The sequence below is a fragment of the Symsagittifera roscoffensis genome, chromosome 4, assembly GCF_963678635.1.
Source record: "Symsagittifera roscoffensis chromosome 4, txSymRosc1.1, whole genome shotgun sequence".
NCBI lineage: Eukaryota > Metazoa > Xenacoelomorpha > Acoela > Convolutidae > Symsagittifera > Symsagittifera roscoffensis.
This window is the reverse complement of record NC_087065.1, coordinates 57,553,752-57,566,962: the sequence shown is the minus strand read 5'-3', so window position 1 is coordinate 57,566,962 and position 13,211 is coordinate 57,553,752. Positions and strand designations below refer to the sequence as shown.

The 13,211-nt window shown below is 32.8% G+C and overlaps 1 long non-coding RNA gene across 1 annotated transcript; it reads left to right on the top strand.

Annotated features, from left to right (window-relative positions):
* The first annotated feature begins 4,982 nt into the window (after nt 1-4,982).
* LOC134844566 (uncharacterized) lies at nt 4,983-6,399 on the top strand. Its single transcript, XR_010162691.1, has 3 exons — nt 4,983-5,185; nt 5,458-5,661; nt 6,186-6,399. It is a non-coding gene; the product is annotated as an uncharacterized LOC134844566 (long non-coding RNA).
* Nucleotides 6,400-13,211: the final 6,812 nt, after the last annotated feature.

Here is a 13,211-nt window from a genome sequence, read left to right as displayed (position 1 = left end):
CGCATTCCAGGGCGTTCAGCCCAGTGCTTGGGTACGGTTCACCAGTGCACTGGTCGGCCCCGAAGAAGTTGAAATAGCATGCAGTGTTGTCGCTGTCGAAACTTAACCACATGCTTGCACTTTTCGGGTCGAATTTGAAGCTACTGTTCGTTCCTTGTTCACACTCTTTGAGGTAAGAAGGCTTGAACACTCCTGGTGAAATGAGGCGCTTCTTCATCTGTGCCCAAGGAGTGAAACCGCTGTTTTGAAACTCGGTCGGCATTTTTTAAATTTTCAATTAGAACAGGTTAGTAATTTGTATGGTGCGTTTAGATGTTGAATGCTGGAACGGTCGTTAAGGTGACACACAATATAAAGCCAATCTGTTTTTGTTTTCACCGTAGTTTTATTGAATGTCTGAATGTAAAATCTCCGATATTCATATAAACGTCATAAGCTAACAAACGATTGATTGACGGTCAGGCTTGAATTCGATTGAAAAATGCGGTGTTTAAATTGCGTACATTTTTAGTGAACAAGAAACTAGCAATATCTCAAAAGGATTTGAAAACTCTTATGGTGGCACGAGTTTGATTTTTTCTGCCAACTTTTACAAAAAGTTAAATGAAAAGTACACGTTTTGATGGTTGGTTGCGTTAGCCTGTGATCTCGCACCGTAGCTCTGTTATCATATATTAGTCGGTCGGCCGCCGTCGACCAGAGTAAAGAAATCGAATGCTTTTTGTTTTGATTTTGTTTATAGCTTACTTCACTTTGAGAGCAGGTGTACGAAATCGTACCATTGTAAAATAAACAAATAAACCGCTTGATTGCTTCAAAAGAATTATTTTACATTTGAACATTCCATGGAACTAAAAAAAACGGATGCAATAACTCTAAAACCGAGTAGTTTTAGTGTCATTATTGGCAATGGAACTTGGATAGAATATGATGAATGAAATTATGTATCCTTAAAAGGAAAAACTTCTACGCAAATTACTGCTATTGATTAAAATCATTTCCCCTCTGGCAAAGTTTTAATTAAAATTTCCTGTTAACCTCCAAGAATGGTAAAAAAAAGACTATTTGCAACATGCGGACTTTCAAAAAAATATGTTCTTTCTAATTTTCCTTAGGGTGACCAAATGAAATCCGCGTCTGAAACACAAAGCAGGTCCCGCAATCCCTCTAAACAAGCTCGTTGTTACCTAAAATAGCTGTTTTGTATTATTTGTTTTGAATTATTTGAAAGGTAGATTCTTTCAATTTCTTCGTTAATGAATGGATTTTTGTACAGTTTTTTCTTTGTTCATGTCATTGAAAAAAGCCGGAAATGTAATATGGGAATTTTTAGCAAAATGGTTTTCCACCTTAATCAATTGTTTCTTCCTTTTGAGAAAACAATTGAATGCAAGTGGGTACAATACTTTTACCTTGAATAATTTTTTTCACAGAACCCATCTGGAATTGTTTCCCTCTGTTGGAAATACTGCATCAGACATAATTTGAGCATATTAGCATTTTAAAGATCCATTCATACTATTTAGACTATCAAGCAGCGTAGTGTGTTATTACGAACCTTCTTTTTCTCTAACCTAACTCGCAAGTAAAAATGTTTTTTAAAAGTATTCATTTATTTGATGGCACTTTTGCTATAATCACGATATGTAGCAATGGAAATTTCATAACATCCGTTTTTTGCTTTATTTGGGGCTAGTGTTTGTGATTCATTAAGCGTCTGTGGTTTAATGTATATTGCGTGAGACTCAAAATCTCTAGGTCACGATTGGTCGGAGATCGAAGCCGAGACGTAGCCGAATTTCTTTTAGTTCTGAGCTTATTTCTATTTTTTCTGCTTGCACTTTATAGAACTGCTTTTTGTCGTGTTTGCGCAGCGAAGCTTCGCCTCGGTGTCGAAATTTTTTTTTATATTAGTTCTTTTTTAAGGAACTCGATTTGTTGAAGTTTCTTTTTTTTGGTTCGATAAGTTTCAGCTTTTAGTTTATCGGCTTAGCGATCTCATGATGCGTCTTTGATGAGTAAACTTTTTAAAAATCAAGTGTTTTTGCATTTTTTGTCTGTTTTAAAGTTTTCTGCTGGTGTTTTTGGCTTTATAATAATCATAATAAGTTTTTGCAATATTCTGCGATAAACGTGTAGGAATTTTTTTTTTTGAGTTTATTTTTCCATTGAATTTGTTTTTATACGCTTTTTAGGTACGAAGTACGAATTATAATTCGCAATTTATTAGCATGTGTAGCTTTTTTATTAGTGGCTAGATTTAGGTGAATTTAAATATCCGCGGCTGAGTGGTTAGTGATTGAGACTCAATCCTATACGTAGCCGAGTTTTTGCTAATTCGAGGCTTGTTTCTACTTTTTTATATCACTTGATAGATCTGCTTTTTGGTCGTGTTCTCGCAAGTGTTAGCGAAGCGCAGCTTGGTCTGTGTGTTCACAGATTTTTTCTCGAGTTTTTAGGTTCGAAATGGATACACAAGAACCGCAGCCTGAAATTTATTACATGAAGAGTTCTGTACCTGAAAAAATATTCTTAAGCTTAAAAAAAGTTCAGACTTTTGCTTTTATGTGTTGACTAGTTGAAAATTCTTTATATTTTTGGTATTTTGAATTCTTTTCGCTGTGATGCGACTAATAAAAAACCTAAAATTATTTCGAAGTTTTGAGAAGAAAATGCGTTTCGTTGATATTTTTTATTGGCGTTGGACAAACGTTATATTGGATCGTCTGCTGAGAATCGACCCCTACTATCAAAGAAATAGTTTGAAATGTAAAAATTCGAAGTAAAAATATAACTAAACAGCTCGTTGCCATCTAATTTTTTTTACCATATTTGTTCAAAAAGCACAGCTATCACAAAAAGTGTTTAACCTTAATCTTTTATGAGGATAGAAAGGTCACTCTGTTATTATATGACTCGGTCGTCAGTCCCGTCAGGTTGCATCATTCGAAAGTAATTAATGTTGGGCTAAGGTTTGTCTTGGAATGGCTGAAACCGACGCAATGATGGCCCGAAGTAATTATGCTATGGATCTTTTTTTTTTCTGATAAACAACTTGTTTAACAAACTGACATGAATATTTTGATCAAATCTGTCATTTTGTCAATAACATGAAAGCAGAGAATTTTTTCATGCTTTCAGGTTTTGCTGTAATTTAAGCCAGCTGTGTTCCCATTTTCGATTAAGCTTTTAGTGCCTATTGTCAGTTTTTGACGTTGTTTTACCTCAGACTGTGAAGAAAAGGTTCATTTTGAGAACATTTTTTGCGCTGTCCGAAATGTTTGCTATCAGCGGCCAACCCGCATCCAGTTAAAAGCGTTAATAATCGATTATAATCTCTCTTTTTAAAATCAAATTATAATTAATTATAATCCATTATAAACTATTATAATCGATTATTTATTCGTCTATTTTTTGATACAATTATAATCGATTATAATTGATTATAATCCATTATTTTTATTCAAATTTCTATTTCATTAGTTTTGCACAAAAATCCATTATAATCGATTATAATTGATTGTAAACCCTTTTGTTTGTCCATTTTTGTCTTCGAAGTTGCGTCTAAATTGCTTATTTTCTATGCTTTTTGTGAACGTTGGTTCCTATGAAAAATGAGAAAAATCTTTTTAAAGTTTTCCCATTAATTCAAATTTATAAGTTTTTTTTTCATTTCTTCCCCATTCGAGTTGTTTTGTGATGCATATCTTAAGCTTTTTTAAACACCAAAACATCAGCAAATTGATTTAGATTCATGATTGATTCGGAAAATTTATTTTTCATCTACCGCGAGAACCTTTCCACTCATATGAAAGGATCTCTATGAAACTTTTGTTTTGTGGTAAAACTTTGTGTTCAGATGAACCAAAGTGTTCAAGAAATCTCTCTTTAAGAGATTTTCTTATTGACACAAAAATAATAACCCATAAGATATAATTCGAATATAGGAAAATTTCGGCAAAATAAGAGATTATAATCGATTATAATCGATTATAATTGATTATAAGGGTTTTTAGTAAGAACTATAATCAATTATAATCAATTATAATCGATAATAAGAGATTATCATCTCTTGGAAAATATCACGATTATAATCAATTATTAATCCCTCAACGACCTAATTTTGGTAAATATAATTGATTATAATTTTGGTAAATATAATTGATTATAATTGTCAAAAAATCATCATAATAATCCGTTATAATCGATTATTTACGCCTAAACTTGGATGCGGGAAGATGCTTGTCGCCTGATTCTGTTTTCGCGTAAATAAATCAGACCAATTTTTAACCGATCAAATGAATGAACATTTCATTCATTTTTGAAGTTTTCTCTGAATAAATTACCTAAGATAAATGGTTGAAATTTTGACTCATGGTTGGTAAGGATTGTTTGGTCAGTTTATGATAACTCGTTTGTGATGTGTTCTTGTTGTGGAAACCTCCTCGTCGCAAACAGCTCAAGAAGATTGCTTGTATGGTCTGGGAGTGGTTCTTCGGAAAACGTTAATTTGGTTTCCTTTCTAGGTGCAAAAGTGAAAGGATGAAACAGTTTCGAAAGTAATCAAGCTTTTGCCTCAAAAATTTTCTGATTATTTCTATGTATTTTTGCGCTGACGATTGAAATATGTCAACGTACAATTGTTTGGGCAAGTTTTCCTAAAGTTCGTGTAACCCGACTGATGCAATTACGTTGGTTTAAATGAATGAATGGCTTGGCTAAGACATCAAGCGCCTCAATCCTTAATAGCAGTTTCGTCGACATTATTTTGTACAATTTTCGCCTAGATAATCATTACTATCTCCCGTCATCCTAAGTATTTTGTGACATTTCGAACCATTTAGTTCTACCAGATAGCTAAAGCAGTCAATTATTAGGCACACGCAAATTTACACCTAGGAAGAAATATCCCCTAATGTAACTTGAAATACCCCCTAATGCAACTTGAAATACCCCCTAATGTAACTTGAAATACCCCCTAATGTAACTTGAAATGCTCCCTAGTCTAATGAACATCTTTACTTTTCTAGTGCCTGTCTAGACATTGACCACAATGGCTAGAAGATTGCTCTTCATATTGTGAAACTCCTTTTCCCACCAATTATACCTATAAAAGGTGCCTCAATTCTCTCAAAATCATTCCACAAAACTTTCCTCGCAGCTCTCACTTTATCTTTCCCAACTGGTAGATAAGCTCTTTTCCGGTTTCTAAGCTCGCTCCGTAAAACCAAAAACTGCTACAAGAATGACCGTTTTAACTTTCAAAACATCGTCAAAATTTAAAGAGGAATGTTCATTTTCAACAAATTGATCATTATAGCGCTTTTCAATTTGAGAGGTTTCTTGAAGAAAAATCGGTTGATTTATAAATCAGATAAGATTTTTATAAAGTTAGATATTTTTAACTTAATTCAAAAAACGCTGTTTTGAATTCTGGAAAAGAGCCTAAAATTTTAGTTCTACGCTTTCGTTTCACGAACCACTCCTGTCAACATGTCCTTTTTCCGAAGCAGCAGCAGCAGTAGCTACTCGAGACACTCAAGCCCCTTCCTCCCAGTGGTCTCCACTCTGCCCCTTCCACTAGTAGATGACTCAGCCAGTGTCGTGAGCGAACACAGTGTGCACGAGGACCATGGACTCGGAGGATACCGACACGAGCGAGTGAGTACACACTAAAACTTCTCGGTTCACATGAAGCTCGGTCAATTTTAACCTCAGAGAGCTTGAGCTTCGAGTAATATAATTAGAATTAGCAAGACAAACTTTATTGTTAATTATGTTAAATGGACAATAATTTTCAAAGTTTGGAAATTGAAAATTATAAAAAACAACAGATGATTATCCATTTACGGATAATAACTCCATCATAACCACCGTAGCTGTTAATCTTGACTCTTCGATTAATGAGCTTTTTCCAGTTCTCCCTATGCTTTTGCTGTATTTGATTTCTCAAATGCGATAAATTGTCATGCTAAAAAGCGTCAGTGTGTACAAGATTTGAACAAATTTTTTAACTTGAAAATTGCTGTAAGAACAACATAGTGTATTATGACAATTTTACATTGTTTTATGAGAAAGGTTGACAAGAGTGAAAGGGCCATTGATGAGTGTATCAAGAGAAGTTAAAAAATACAGAACCCTTAAAGTTATAACATCAAGTTATAAAGTTGAAGTTGATGTTTTAGTCCCGCCGAAGGGAGCGACGAGTTAACGGAGGCTTCCCTATCCTGATCGGAGGAATCGGCTCCTACTCCAGCAGCCTCTACAGCAGCCATCACTCGTCCTTCTAACCAATCTCCCCTCCCCCTCATCTCCAGGCTTCTTCTTGGCAATAAATGAACCCCGAAAACACTGGGAACTACGAAAAGAAGCATACAAAGGGAACGCTCATGCAATAAAATGGCTCAATGAAGAATTTCAAAGCTTTTTGAAAGAAAATTTATGATTCATAATTATGCTGAATATAATTAAAAATTGCTTGCATCGTGTTTTTGTATTTAAGATTTCTCATCTTTTCCTATCGTACCATTTTGTTTCAATTATTTAGTCTGTCAAAGAACCCAATTAAAAAGTTAATGGCTACTTTGAAGTGATCTTTGTAGACTAAAACGGGTATATGTTCTTTCAAATGCAAAAAGTAAGTTCATATTTCTAATCTTAAAGCACACTGTATTCTTTTTCTGTATTCTTGGAACCTTTTTTTTTTGAATACATAAAGCTTCGAAGGCTGTCACAGCTTCAAGCATTTAAACTACTCAATGATGAGAATTTCTTTGTTTCTGATTACTTTTTGTGCCGGCCGCTTCAATTGGGTAAATTTTTGTCTCGGGTTGATTTTAGTTTTGTTCTTTGTTGAAACGTTTTTCCGCGCAAAATCAGGTACCACAAATTTTTAACAGAAGGGTTTGAGTGATATAGCACATTTAAGCCCTGTAAGTGATTCGATGGACATTAAAATTTTTTGTGTTGTTCTTCTGATATGAGCAAGTTAAGCAAGCGAGTAGTTTTTATAAAATGTATATAATCGTCGAATTCTACGTGAAATTTTAGATGTACTCCAGTGAAAATAATATCGAACTTGGAACCAGATCTAAACCACATTTAATTATGGTTGTAAATTAGATATTTTATCACTATAAAATATTTAATACTAACCAATAATGATCCATCTAACTAACAACCCACTTATTTGCAAGTGCTGAAATTACTTGTAATTTCAGCACCAGAGAGATTTGAATTTAACTTAGAAATTAGTTACCTCTCCAAGAGACCTTTAGCAATCGCAATAAGCCAGTATACTCTAGATCTATTGAGCCTAGCAGAGACTAGTTAAACACCCTGAGACTAGTAGATATAAGAGTAAGATTAGGATCGGTATTAGACTAAAAAGTTGCACGAATCTATCTGGCTGAAAATAAGATAGCGTGACGAGCAGACGGTGTACCCTATCCGAAATTATTCTATGAGTTAGACCAAAGAACTTAACTCATCTGGTGCGACCATAAGCCTCGAATAAGACCTTTAAAAACAAACTAGCTTAGAATTAACAAGATAGATTAGAATTAGTTAAAACATTTTCAAAATGTTACATGACAATAATTTAATCGAAATGTCTCTTCGACTCAATAGATCAGAGCCGCTATTCCGTACAATACGAGAACTACCCGCTACCCGGTATTGGAAGAAAACCTCGGACAAGAGACGATCTACGACTACGAAGAAACTTACCATCAAGTTTCATGGTCGTACGGCAAAAGCCAACACAAACTTTTATATTTAGAATTTTACTAGCAATGAATTTAGATTTTCATTTGCTAACATAAAATCCTTGAAGAGAAATCTTCAGTGATCATTTCAGGCGCTAAACCAAACCTACTGTTGTACAATAACGATTGATAAAAACACCTGAAATTGAATGTAGAAATACTATCGAATATGCCTTAATTACAGATCCTCTCATCATGCCACGGCATAAAAAATTACACAGTGTGACCACACTTTTTTTTAAATATAAATGTGGTCGAAATTTTCTGAGCTACTTGCACAGCAACCGTCTGTCTTTGTTCTAAAGCATAATTGCTAACTACTAAACAAATCTTAAATTGTGAGAAATGCAACACATGTACCTAAAAGCGATGCAGTTTAAAAAGCTTTTAAAGAGATCAAAGAGTCTGCCGATCATTCAAACGACTATAAAATGGTTTTTAAACGGATTCCAAAATTTTTGTTTCAATTTTCGTCAATTTTTTTGAGGATGGTTTTTGCTTGACGCCAAATAAATTTGAGATGATTCTCGACATAAAACTTGAAATAATTTATTGTTCCGAAAGTAACGGAATATTTGTGCTCGGGTTGTGTTTTTTTTCTTCAGACATATTTCGACTTTTTAACTAGCAATTTTTCACGGAATTTTTATATCATTCAAAAGATATTGTTGTCTTGAGCTTAAATTCGAAAAGATATTTCACCTGTTATCATTTTTTGTAAAGTTATGGGGGTTTAAAGATCGCCATTTTGGCCAATTTGGGACAATTAACGCGCGATATAATTCGCGCTATTAATGCGTAAGCGGAGATTTAATCCGTCTTAGAAATCGTTCCAAATTGGTTGAAAGAAACTGATTTGCCATAATTGATTTGTTACAAGGAGCAAAATCGATCCTTTTGTACTTTATATGGCGTGTGGGGTGATGATTTTCAAAAAAAAAAATTCAAATTTTAGAAAAAAAGTTTTCATTTTGTTTTATTAAATTTATTTTTTTTATGTTGTTACTGCTCTATAAGCCTTAAAAGGCAATCAAAACATTCAGGGCCTCGCCCTGATACGAGCAGTCTTGTTTTTGTTTATGATTGCATGCAACGAACAAATTTTCAAGAGGCAAAACCTAACATACCGATTTTTCTTTCAACAAACAATCATACTAAGTATCTTGATACTGAAACCAAAGAAGTCTCGTTATTTTGACATAAATTGATGCATTTAAAATTTAAGCATTCAAAGTGAATGACATTACTACAGCGCACCAAAAAAGTTGACATAATTTTTTCGAATTTTTTTTCCGTGAAACAATTAGATCATTTATACAAGGCTACTAAAGGGCAAGTTTCTGTCAAAATAATTTAAAATGTGATGGTTGTAGCAGTTAGTTAAAAATTTTGATATGCCAGCTAAAAAGCGCGCTCATTTGAGTTGAATTTTTAGTGGTTCAATTGATCGATTATCACGTCCTACGAAAATTTTGTGGTTGAAAACCCGACTTACTATTAGCTCAACTAAAAGCGTTGTGCTATTATCGACTTTTGATTGATATTTGACAATGTTAGCTCAATGTAATTTGTCGACTGAGCTTGGTTTATGTATCGAAAATAAATGAGACATTGCTTTGGATCAAATCGAATTTTCGGTTCTTTTTACTATCGGTTGTAGGCCTCAGGTTAAATTATATTGGTCATGGTTTTCCGCAAATGCTATGACCCTTTTTTCTACCACGTCTCTGAAATTTCATAGGATGTTTTTCTAGGGAAATACGATTTTTTCGATGTATTGTACTTAATTTAAAACGAGCGCGTAGAAAAAAACTTTTTGTGTCTTTAAAAACTTTTTCAGCCGTTATACCCATTTCTTCTTTTTTGAAAAAAAAGCCGAATTTCGAGAACAATTGGATGACACTTTTTCGATTTTCAGACTGCATTGAAGACACTGTGCGTTAAAAAAAACACATTGATGACGCATATTTTGGTTGTATCAATTTCTAACAAAAATTTAGAGTTTTTTTAAATTCAATCGCTTTTCATATTTAAATAATTTTTTAAAGATTTTTATCAGACAAAACAATTAAATTTAAAAAAAAAATTTCTTCCAGAGTTTTAAATTACACATCTAAAAATATCCTAAACTTCTGAAAAAAAAACAAATTTTTGATAATGAAATGTTACTCGTTGATTTACTTACACGAAATTGAATAGGAAAAATAAAATCAAAATTTTCTAACCGATTTTTCTCAAACTTAATTCTGTTATTTTGTTACTTCATTCAAATCACGATTGAAAGCGCTTTCAATTGATATATCACTCATTCCGATAAGTATTTGTGAAATCAGACTTTGCTTGGAAAAAAAACAAGGATAGCTGTAATAAAGTGTTGTAATAAAGCGCGGTGTAATAAAAAGAACTAAAAGCAAAACTTGAATTTAGACATGTTCGACAGTCATATTAGAAGAGGCAAAATGCACAACAAATTTTGAAGAAAAATGACAGTAAAAACCAAAAAATTGTAAAAAAAAAAATCAAAAAAAAATATTTCTCTTGTAATTTTTTTTTGGATTTTCAGAATTATTGATTCTCAAAATGTCTTTTAAAAACTCCAAAACCGAATTAATGGGATTATGGGATTCGAATTAAAATTATGCAAAAACAAGCTGCTGTAAACGGCTTAAAGTAAGCATAGATATGCCTGCTTGCTCGCTCTACTCGCACGAAAATAAAGAAAGAGTCAAAAATTTCAAATCAACTTTTCTCAACACTAGCGTCACTGGCGGCGACTTAAAAGGCGTCAAAAAGATAAATCACTCAACCCAGTCCAATATTTTTTGTGGTTCCTGATTTTGCATGGAAATCAAAAAGACAAAAACTAGAAAATAAAAACACACCCGAATACTAAGTTCCCAATGGTCAGAACAAAAAAAAATATTTTAAATTTTTTGAAAAATATAAAATTTAATTCTTTGAAATGGCAATGTTTTGCGCAACAAGCATGACAAATGGTAATCCTTGTTAAGAAAGTATAATTAATTGCTACCTGTTGAAATATTTCACTAAAAAAACTATGAAGCCAATGCGCATTGCACACAAAATTTTAATTTTTCTAACCGTTTTCACATTGATTTTATTAATAAATGTTTACCTGAGTACGATTGAGTCGGCTCAAGCGTTCAATTTTAATTGAAAAAAAAAACGTGAGCTAAGTTATTGAAATAAGTAAAACAACGAAAAAAATATAGGGAAAAACGCAAAAAAAAAACTAAATGATTAGTGATAAGTCGTTTTCGCAACATAATCAAAAATTAATTAGTTTAACATACAATTAAACTACGATATTCTTTTTTGGCGCTTCAAATAGGATGGTTGATTCTTTCAACCGATATCATTGAAATTTTTAACGAACTCTGGACTCGTTTGTTTTTGTAACGCAACTTTTCGTGCCGGCTATTAGCTCCGCAGATCTGATCTTCATGATTTTGTTTCGAAAATGGTGACTTCCAGGACGTTTTCTGCAGTAAACTTCCAAACGTTTCACGCCACTCTCCAATTGAGAAATAATTTAAGTACGTTTTGCGAGTGCATCAGCATAGAAAATTGATATACAAGAAAGACGAATAATGCGCGCTAGAAAGACAGTACAGAGTAACTATAATTCATGTGAAATGAGATGATTTCCTTAATGTAGACCTTAATTTGAAAAAATAAACGGAGAAACAAGAATAGTCGGTTACTGTGCAAGTAGCACAGAATGTTCCGACCACAGTCTTAAACAACACAAAAACCCTTTTTTTTCAAGTCAGTGTCGTTTTTTTCCACATGGTGTGATAAAAAGATCTGAGCGAGAAAAACACAATAGGCATATATGACAGTCATAGTAGAAAAAAAAACATTCGGAAAATAGTTTTTGAAGAAAATTGACTGAAAAACGAAAAAAAGTAAAAAAAAATGAAAGTTTTTCTCAAACAATTTTTCAGAAATTTTTGGAATTTTTAAACTTTGTTTACAAAATGGAGCTCTAAAGTATTTTTATTAGATTACAAGTAAGTTTTCCCGGCTTAAGGTAAGCTCAAATAAATTATTGCAAGTCTTCTTTCTCACACTGTTTTTGTTCGAAATTAGACCAAAATTCAAAAATTCAAACCGGTTTTTCTCGACACTGTGAAATGTCTTCGAATTTTTTAAAAAGTTGTTCGAATTACAATTGAAAGAGCTTCAATATGATATATCACTCAACATCGGTAATGATTTCTGGTACTTGAAGAATTTTTGGAGAAAACAGAAAGAAAAAACTAAAAAACAGCCGAACACAAAGTTCCTCCCCATTTGTCAAATGGTCTGAACAAAAAATCGGACAGTATAAACGTTCTGACCTTTAAAAAATGGGAAAAACTTTGTATTCGATTGTGTTTTGTTTTATTCCGACCATTGAAAATGTGAGGAGTTTTGTGTTCTGGTGTGTTTTAGTTTTTGTTCCGAGCATTGAAAATGGGGAGGAGTTTTGTTTTCGGTTGTTTTATTTTTTTTTGCTTCTTGTTTTTCACGCAAAATCAGGTACCGCAAACAGTCATTGGCCTGTGTTGAGTGATATACCATATTAGAGCCCTTTTAGTCGTGATTCAGACCACATAAAAAAGTCTAAAATGAGAAAAACTGGTTTGAATGTTTTTAGTTTTTTTCCTAATTCGTGCGAATAAAGCAAAGGAGCAGCCTTACAATTTGAATTATGCCTCACTTAAGTCCTTAAAACTTAATTTTAAGCAAATAAAACTAATTTTGATGTTTTTTAGCTTCTTTTTGAATTTTTTTGTCGCGTTTTTTTTCGTCATTTTTCTGCAAATATTTTTGTCCAGTATAGTTTTCTTTTTTAAGCTGCCGAAAAAATTAAGCTTAGCCGAAAAAATTGAAAGTGAAAGAGAATGGGAAACTAAATAAACTACGATAAAATTTAGCCTTGTTCCAAAAAACTTCTTGTAAGCAACTCAAATAAAGTTCACTAAAAATCTGAGAGCTACAAGCAAATCAGTTTAAAATCTTGCTTGAGTTTTTTCAAATTTTACGATGATAACGAAACGACAGACAAAATAATTGAGAACAAGCAGAAAAACGGAACGATATGAAACTGGCTTTAAATGAAAACAAGACTGCTCGTAAGTCAAGGCAAAGCCCTGAATTCACTGCTCGCACTTTCAAGCCAATTTTAAAGTTTTTGATCGTAAAACTGATAAAATAATCGACAATTTTTTTCAATTTTTTTAAATTTTTTTTCTCCGCTATTTAAGATGCTTTTCATATTCTTCTATGAAAAATTACCTCAGTTTGGCTTGCGTGTTATCAGAGCCCAAAATATTGCCCAGGGGCACTTTTTCATAACCGTCTCAAATTTTTTAAATTATCCATTTTAAAATTCCTATAAATTTATGACAAGTTGTCACAATTTTATGGAGCTTCAGA